Raw genomic sequence first — 8290 nt, forward strand, 5'->3', positions numbered from 1 at the left:
GAACAATATAAAATTAACATGGCACACACTAAATTGATTAAAAACTGACTGATAGGTCTCCAAATGTAATTGTTAATGGGGAATTTTCATTGAGTGGGTGTGTTTTCGGTGCTGTCCTGCAGGGATTGGTTCTTGGCCTTTTGCTAATTAACATTTTTATCAATCACCTGGAAGAAAACATAAAATCATCACTGATAAAGTTTGCAGATGATACAAAAATAGGGGAAGTGGTAAATATGAAGAGGACACATCACTGATTGAGAGCAGTCTAGATAGTTTGGTGAATGGGGCACAAGTAAACAATCTGTGTTTGAATATGACTAAATGTAACTTTATATATCTAGGAACAAAGAAAGAAGGCCGTACTTACTGTAAAGGGGAGATTATCCTGGGAAGCAGTGACTGAAAAAGATTTGGGGATTGTGGTAGATAATCAACTAAACATGAGCTCCCACTGGTAAGCTGTGACAAAAAGAGCTAATGCAGTCTTGAGATGCACAAACAGGAGAATCTTGAGTAGGAGTAGTACGTTACACAGTTATGTCAACATAATTTGACTTGTTTCAACTTAGTTTTGCATGCATCCACATCTAAATTTGTCTCCTACTGACATAGGTACCCTGTTACACCAACACAATAACACCACTTCCCCAAACAAGTAGGCCAAAGTCACCCACGACAGTAGTACTAATGTAGACATTACATTACACTACATTATCTGTGTTGACTCTAACAGGCCTCTAGCAGCTGTCCCACAATGGCTCATCTCCATGACAGTGGCTACTCTGATCATACTTTCTAACTCCATTGCCTAGGGTGGAGTCACATATACCAGAAGTCCCCTTCTCCCCTTTAAAAATCTCAAGGAGCTTTGGAAATGCCTTTTCCTGGTTGCCCACCTTGGCAAGCATCCAGCCATGCTGACTCATTGCACAAAGAGAGTTCCACCTAGACCTTCCACCTGGATCTCCTTGGCCTGTGGGGAAAGAGGCTGTGCAAACCCAACTATGGAGCAACAGAAGGAATATAGATATGTACACACATATTGTGCAAGGGATGTGTGATGTTTCCTTCCATATTCTTTATGAAAATATGCTTATAAAATGAATATAACATAACTGAAATATACTTTATGCAAGATGTCTCATGTGAGATATCATTGGAAAGGTTAGGATTTACTGAATGTGATTATCCAATTTGTATGCCTGTATCATATCTGTATCTGACGTTAGGAATATTAACTATGTATCTGTATTTCAAAAATGTTACTTCGGGTGTCACCCCAACCAACTCTTCAGGTACAACAATGGAAAGGCCAGACAGTGCTAATGGGCCATTAGAAGAGACAGTGGACTGTAAAAGTGCTTAGTCTTCCTCCAGACAGCCTACAAGTAATGGCTGCCACAGCCCTGCAGAGACATGGGTCTGAGTCACCTGGTACTGGACTTACCCTTTGGAATGCCAGTGTTCTTCCACTGGGAGACAAAGGGTTCCCGCCTTACACAAGTGTTATATAAAGCAGGGGGGTGACATCTTCATGGTTCTCTCCTCTAACTCCCCACCCAAAGAGATACTGAAACACACCTAGAAGCAAAAACTGAACTGGGGGGGAGAATGGTTGAGCCCAAGCTGGAAGGGCGTCTAGCTTGTGAGTAATAATACCTGAGGTCTTAAGCTGGAGACCAGTGCAGCTGCCTTTTCAAGAATTTCTGTAATCTACCTGCTACAATATCAGGGTGAGAAATTACTATTTGTAACCAATTTCTTTAGTGAAACAAACTTAGTATGCATGTTTGTTTTTATTTGCTTAGTAATCTGCTTTGTTCTGTTTGCTATCTCTTTAACCACTTAAAATCCACCTTTTGTAGTTAATATACTTATTTCTTGTTTATAATATAACCCAGTTTATGTAATTTCTAATGGGGGGGAGGGCAAGAAGTCATGCACATCTCTTTTCACATTGAGGAAGAGGGCAAACTTTTATGAGCTTGCACTGTGCAGATTTTTCAATACAGCGCAAGACGGTATTATTTTGGGTTTATCTCCCAAAAGCGGTGTGCACGTGAGTGCTGGGGGAGTCCTCTCATACAGAGCTGGCTTCAGTCTCTGTCTGCAGCGGGGTGTGGCCCTACCTTTATGTGTGTGCTGCAAGAGCCTGGAGAGCCTAATTCAGCAAAGCAGGGAAAGGGAACCCAGGCTGGTTGAGTGGGAGAGGCTCAGTGAAATCCTAGTACATCAGGTGGCATCCCAGAAGGGGGGTCCAACCCGTCACAGGATGCTAAGCCTGGGGCACAAGAGAGATGAGCAGCAAAGCCAAGTGAAAGCCAAGGGACTTTGGCAGGCATATCAGAAGGCAAGGGAGGACAACAAGAAATATGGGGCTGCCCCACAGACCTGCTGCCTCTACAGAGAAATATGCCAAGCATGCCATACTTGGTGGAGACCCCACCAGCACCCCAAATATGACTGTGAACTCTTTGTGAGAGCTGGGTGTGGAAACCCCTGCTGTGCAAAGCAAAGAGGAAGATGGGGTAGGGAATGCAGAGGGGGATGCAATCCTGGAGCTTTTTGAAACTTCACTGGAATTGAGCAAGTCCTACCAGGTGAGTGCTATATGAATCTGGTGATGAAAGGGAAAGAAGCTAAAGTAAGTGTATTGATGCATTATCTATATAATATATATAAAATAAGGTTCCAGGATTGTCACTCTGTCTGTGTGTCACTCTGAAGCCTAGAATGTCTGCTGAGCCAGTGTGAAGCAATGGAAACTGCTGCAAGCATGGTTGAGAGCTCTTTTTGTTTAGAATACCACTAAATTCAATCATCACTGAGATTCATGGCCTTTTACTGTCCAATTTTTACATTCTCGACCATTTTGACTTTATGAATTACACCCTGTGAGAGCATGGGCTTTCCTCTATAGGCATGTATCTGTACCATGCCAAGAGTCTACAATCATTATGATATCAGAGGTAATTCAACCAATCACCACCCTTACTCCACAGGAAATTTGCATGCAACAGTTTTATTGATTGTAGTGTTACTTAGGGTTTTTCTGAACCCAAAGCTTTGGGTAACTTTACTTGTTGCAAGGCGCTGTCAGAGAATAAATCAATGGGGACACAGCACATCAGTCTGAAACGTGATTGATATAAACAACACAAACAAGAGGGCTTTCACTTAAAGCTTCTACTTTATTTAGTCTCAAGCACATACAAATGCAATAGGTTATTGAGAACCCCAAATCAATAGTTATCCCAAAGGTCTGGAGTGGTCAGCGACAGCCTTCTGGTGTCCAGCCTTCCATCTGCGGCTGGGAACCTTAAGATGGATTCACAGCAAAGTCTGCTTGACCTCTTTCTCCTTTTTACGCTCAAAGCGTCACATTACTTGTCAATCACCAATAACCATGGAGCAAACACAAACTGTTAAGAAGTTTCAAGCTGTTATACAGATGTGTTTTTGCAGAGTCTACGGTCTCATGGGCCCTAACAAACACACATCAGAAGTCAAATGTAGATAGACTTCCTGTCTTTCAATACCTCATACTTCAGCAGTTTAAAAGAAAGCCCGACAGGATGGCACAGGGTCATGCGCAATTCTTGTCACTTCCCCTCTCCTCCTGGCCTGCCTAGTTATGGTAAGGCCTGCTACAAAGGCCTATGAGCTTCTCTGCTTTTGGCAATAAGAGTAGCAATTGATATTCCAATTATTGGCAGTGGCCTGGGCGTTTTGCTGCAATCTCAGTGTTTCCTCTAACAGTATGAGGGAAACTGGATGCTGGATTATATGGCACAACTGCCACATTTCTTCAAATCACCCACGCAACAACGTAATCAGCACACATAATAACTGCAAACTCATATAGCCCCCACCACAGCACACCCCTCCTCCATTCACCACCTGCAGAAATCCACACTAATCTCCCAAGACAACCAGTGAAACTGTTGCATGCATATCAACTGACTTTACGCATTATACCTGTTCCTATAAGCATATTTGTTTCTCTTTTCTGTGCCTAAAACCACCTCTACCCTGATCCTTCTCCCTTATTTAAAAGTGGCGCCCATCTGCCTACTTAGAGCACAAAAGAATTTACTTTTGATTTGTTGCCTTTTTAAAATACAATTAAAATGAATGTTTTGGAATGCATATATAGTTGTCACTTCAGTCAGCTACCGCTCTGCTTAACACACAGCATTTTAATATATTTATAGTGAAATCAGGTATAAGAATATTCAGCAAAGCACAGAGATTCAAGAAACAGTGAGTGGAAATATTGGAAACACATGGTTACATATAAAATAAAATCATAATATGCATTCTAGAACCTAGACTTAATTAACTAGATACTCTCATGTATTGTAACATAATGCTAACCCAAAATCTTTGCAGCACTTTGCTGGCTTGGCTGTGATCCTTCTTTTATGAGACAGACACACTGACAGCTTGCCTCCTAGATTAAAGACCCAGTGTGTCTCTTTTCTCCCCAAGATATATCAGTTCCAGCCTTTGTCTTCATTTAAAAACAGGACACATCACCGCTGTTTTATTTCTTCCTGTAGATTTTCTTGCTTGTAGATTTTGTATCTTTCTATTGGCACTTAGCTCAGTGTGCAAATATGCCTTCCTTGTGAAGCATACAATATACAAATGACCAGAAGGGAAATAAGCATCTGTTATCTCTTGCCTGAAAGGAACATGTCCTAGCCATGTCATCTGCTGGTGACCGGCCTTAATTCCAAGATCTTAAGAACATAATTTGCAGTATAGATACATAACTCCTTAATTATTATCCATCCAGACATTTTGCAATGATTATGATGACTAGTGGGCTAAAGTCTCTTGGTAGAGATTCGCATGCCACCCTTTGGTGAACTATTATGCATATTTCTGACCCAGGAGATTGCTGTAAATCTCTGTGTATCCCCTGTGCGTTCTGACAGTTGGCATAAAGAGGTCTCTGGTCACAGTGTTTAGGTAGCTAGTATACAGTTTTATGAGCAAGGAGTAGGCTGGGCCCTTCAGATTCACTACTGGTATTTCAATCTCACCAGTGTGAATGTGCTGGTCAAGGAAGAATGTCCCTGCTTGTAGCTCCTGGAAGAGTCCTCTGTTCTTATAGATGCAAGCATCATGCACCTTCCTTGACCATCCTACATTAATGTAGTGAAGTGAAGTCCCAAGTGATCCACTAGCTCTTGCATAAACATGGAAAAATATCCCTTTCGGTTTATGTATTCACTGGCAAGGTGAGGTGGTGCCAGAATAGGGTTATGCATCTCATCTACTGTCCCACCACAGTTCAGGAACCCCATTTGCTTCAAAACCAGCTACTATTTCTTGCACACTGCTAATATTCACAGTCCTGTACAGACACTTAATGGCCTTGCATACGTGGAGGACAGTGGTCCCTACTGTGCGTTTTGCAACTGAACTTATTGCCCACTGACCAATAGCTATCTGGCACTGCAAGCTTCCGAGTGTGATCATCACTGGTTTTTCCACTGTCAATGCAGCTTTTATTTTGGGGTCCCTGTGCTCTGCGGCTGGGGTGAATAAAGTACACAGATCCAGGATTATTGCCTTTTACAGCTGAAAGTTCTGAAGCCACTGCTCATCATCTGCATTTCAATGCGATCCCACCACTCAGTATTCGTTTTTTGGACCCAGAACTGCCTATCCCCTGTGTGGAGCTACTCTGTGAATGCCAGCAGCAAACTGACATTTTTATCTGCTGTCTCTGTAATCCATTCCCTATCCTTGGGTATCTCATCTTCATCACTGCACCATCAGTTGTAAGAGCAGTCATTGAAGTCCTACAGAAACAGGAGAATCCTGCATCCTGCATTAGCAATGGACATGAGAACTGCACTGAGCTGTGCAGGGTCCATGCTTCTGCCACAGATATGGTGGAGACTGAAAAGTGGTACGCTGAACACTGGGAATTTTTGAAAAGGCGTGAAAATAATGGGCTGGAATAAACATGGGATGGGGAAAATGGCATTGTGGGAACTTAACTCCTCATTCACAGAAATCTCTGGGTGAATTGCTGGTATAACACAAAGCATTGCAAAAATATCCCACAGGTCATTGGGCTAGATGGTGGTGCCTGACGTGATCGTCCCCCTCTATTCGACATTGGTGAGGCCTCATCTGGAGTACTGTGTCCAGTTTTGGGTCCCATACTACAAGAAGGATGTGGATAAATTGGAGATAGTCCAGCGAAGGGCAACAAAAATGATTAGGGGTCTGGAACACATGACTTATGAGGAGAGGCTGAGGGAACTGGGATTGTTTAGTCTGCAGAAGAGAAGAATGAGGGGGGATTTGATAGCTCCTTTCAACGACCTGAGAGGTGGTTCCAGAGAGGATGGTTCTAGACTATTCTCAGTGGTAGAAGAGGACAGGACAAGGAGTAATGGTCTCAAGTTGCAGTGGGGGAGGTTTAGGTTGGATATTAGGAAAAACTTTTTCACTAGAAGGGTGGTGAAACACTGGAATGCGTTACCTAGGGAGGTGGTAGAATCTCCTTCCTTAGAAGTTTTTAAGGTCAGGCTTGACAAAGCCCTGGCTGGGATGATTTAATTGGGGATTGGTCCTGCTTTGAGCAGGGGGTCAGACTAGATGACCTCCTGAGGTCCCTTCCAACCCTGATATTCTATGATTCTATGATTCTAGCACACTGAGATATCTCCCCATGGAACAGCACATCTTCTGTTGACACAGCTACTTGTGGTGAGGATGCATAGCACTGAGGCAAGCAGCCAAGTCTGCACACGCTTGGGCAAACAAAAGCCAGCAGCTGTTCACCAAAAAAACTTCAGTTGACCAAACTTTGTAGTGTAGATTCAGCTTAAGAACAGAGAATACAAGGATGGTCTCATGACTAATGGAGAGGTTTGGAAATCAGGAGACCTGATGTCACAGTTCAAGGCTGGCTGCACCTTTGATTCCTTAAAGTGTTGCTGAGGGCATTCCCTTCAGGGGATAGGCACTGAGCTTTACCCTCTGGGGCAGAATTCTACGATTCACCTAGTCTTTTGACAGGGCCACAGGTGCCAACTCTGTGAGTGCTCCGGGACTGGAGCTCCCATGAGGAAAAAAATGTGGGTGCTGAGCAACCCAATCAGCGCCTCTCCCTCCCTCCAGGACTTCCTGCCTGCCTCAGATCAGCTGTTCTGTGACATGCAGGAGGTGCTGAGGGAGAGGGGGAGTAGCAAGGGCGGGGTGCACTCACCGAAAAGGGGCAGAATGGGGTGGGAAGAGGTGGGGTGGGGATGGAGCAGGGGTGGGAAGACGCGGGGCAGGGGCAAGAAGAGTCAGGGCACAGGTGGGGCCTTGGGGGAAGGGGTGGAGTGGGGGCAGGGCCCAGGGCAGAGCAGAGGGTTGAGCATTCCAACTGAACTTATTCCCCCCCCCCAGCCCCCGGCCTGACACAGTAGAAAGTCAGCACCTCTGGACAGGGCTGCAGGTGCAGCAACCCCTGTGTACCCACTATCATTGTTTTGCAGGGCCAGCTGGATTTGGCTGCCCTGCAAGACTTCCCTTTGAGAGCTGTGACACAATGCATTGACCTAAAACAGCCTTGCCAAACAAAATATTACTTAATCTCAACAGAAGGAACAAAGTATAAATAAGAAGGGTTTAACACAACCCAATAGTTTACATGCATTTTTCTTACCTAAAATGTAGGTAGGTTTAACTTTTCCATCCACCCCATTTCTAGGACTGGGAGGACAGTCTGTACTTATGTCTTTCTTCCCTGTGTTTTCAGGAGTTGTCTAGTTAGCAGTTCCAAAGCTCTTTGCCTCATGGTATGTCTGCATTAAACTTCTACAGTGGCACAGCTGTACTGCTGCAGCACTTCAGTGTAGACACTCACTACAATGATGGGAGGGGTTTTCCTATAACTGTAGTTAATCCACCTTATCAAGAAGTGGTAGCTAAGGACATGTCTGCACTTACCGGGGATCGATGCTGCAGCAATCGATGCACCAGGGGTCGATTTAGTGGGTCTAGTGAAGACCACTAAATCGACCACAAATTGCTCTTCCTTCGACTCCGGTACTCCACTGGAATGAGAAGCGTAAGGTAAGTCGACGAGAGAGTGTCTCCCATTGACCCAGCATGGACTAGGTCCTAAGCTACGTCGACTCCAGCTATGTTATTCACGTGGTTGGAGTTGCGTAACTTAGGTCAACTTACCCCCGTAGTGTAGACAAGGCCTAGGCCAATAGAAGAATTCTTCCATCAAGCTAGATCTGTTTACACCAGGGCTTAGGTTGGC

The sequence above is a fragment of the Lepidochelys kempii genome, chromosome 3 (genome assembly GCF_965140285.1).
Source record: "Lepidochelys kempii isolate rLepKem1 chromosome 3, rLepKem1.hap1, whole genome shotgun sequence".
Classification (NCBI taxonomy): Eukaryota; Metazoa; Chordata; order Testudines; family Cheloniidae; genus Lepidochelys; species Lepidochelys kempii.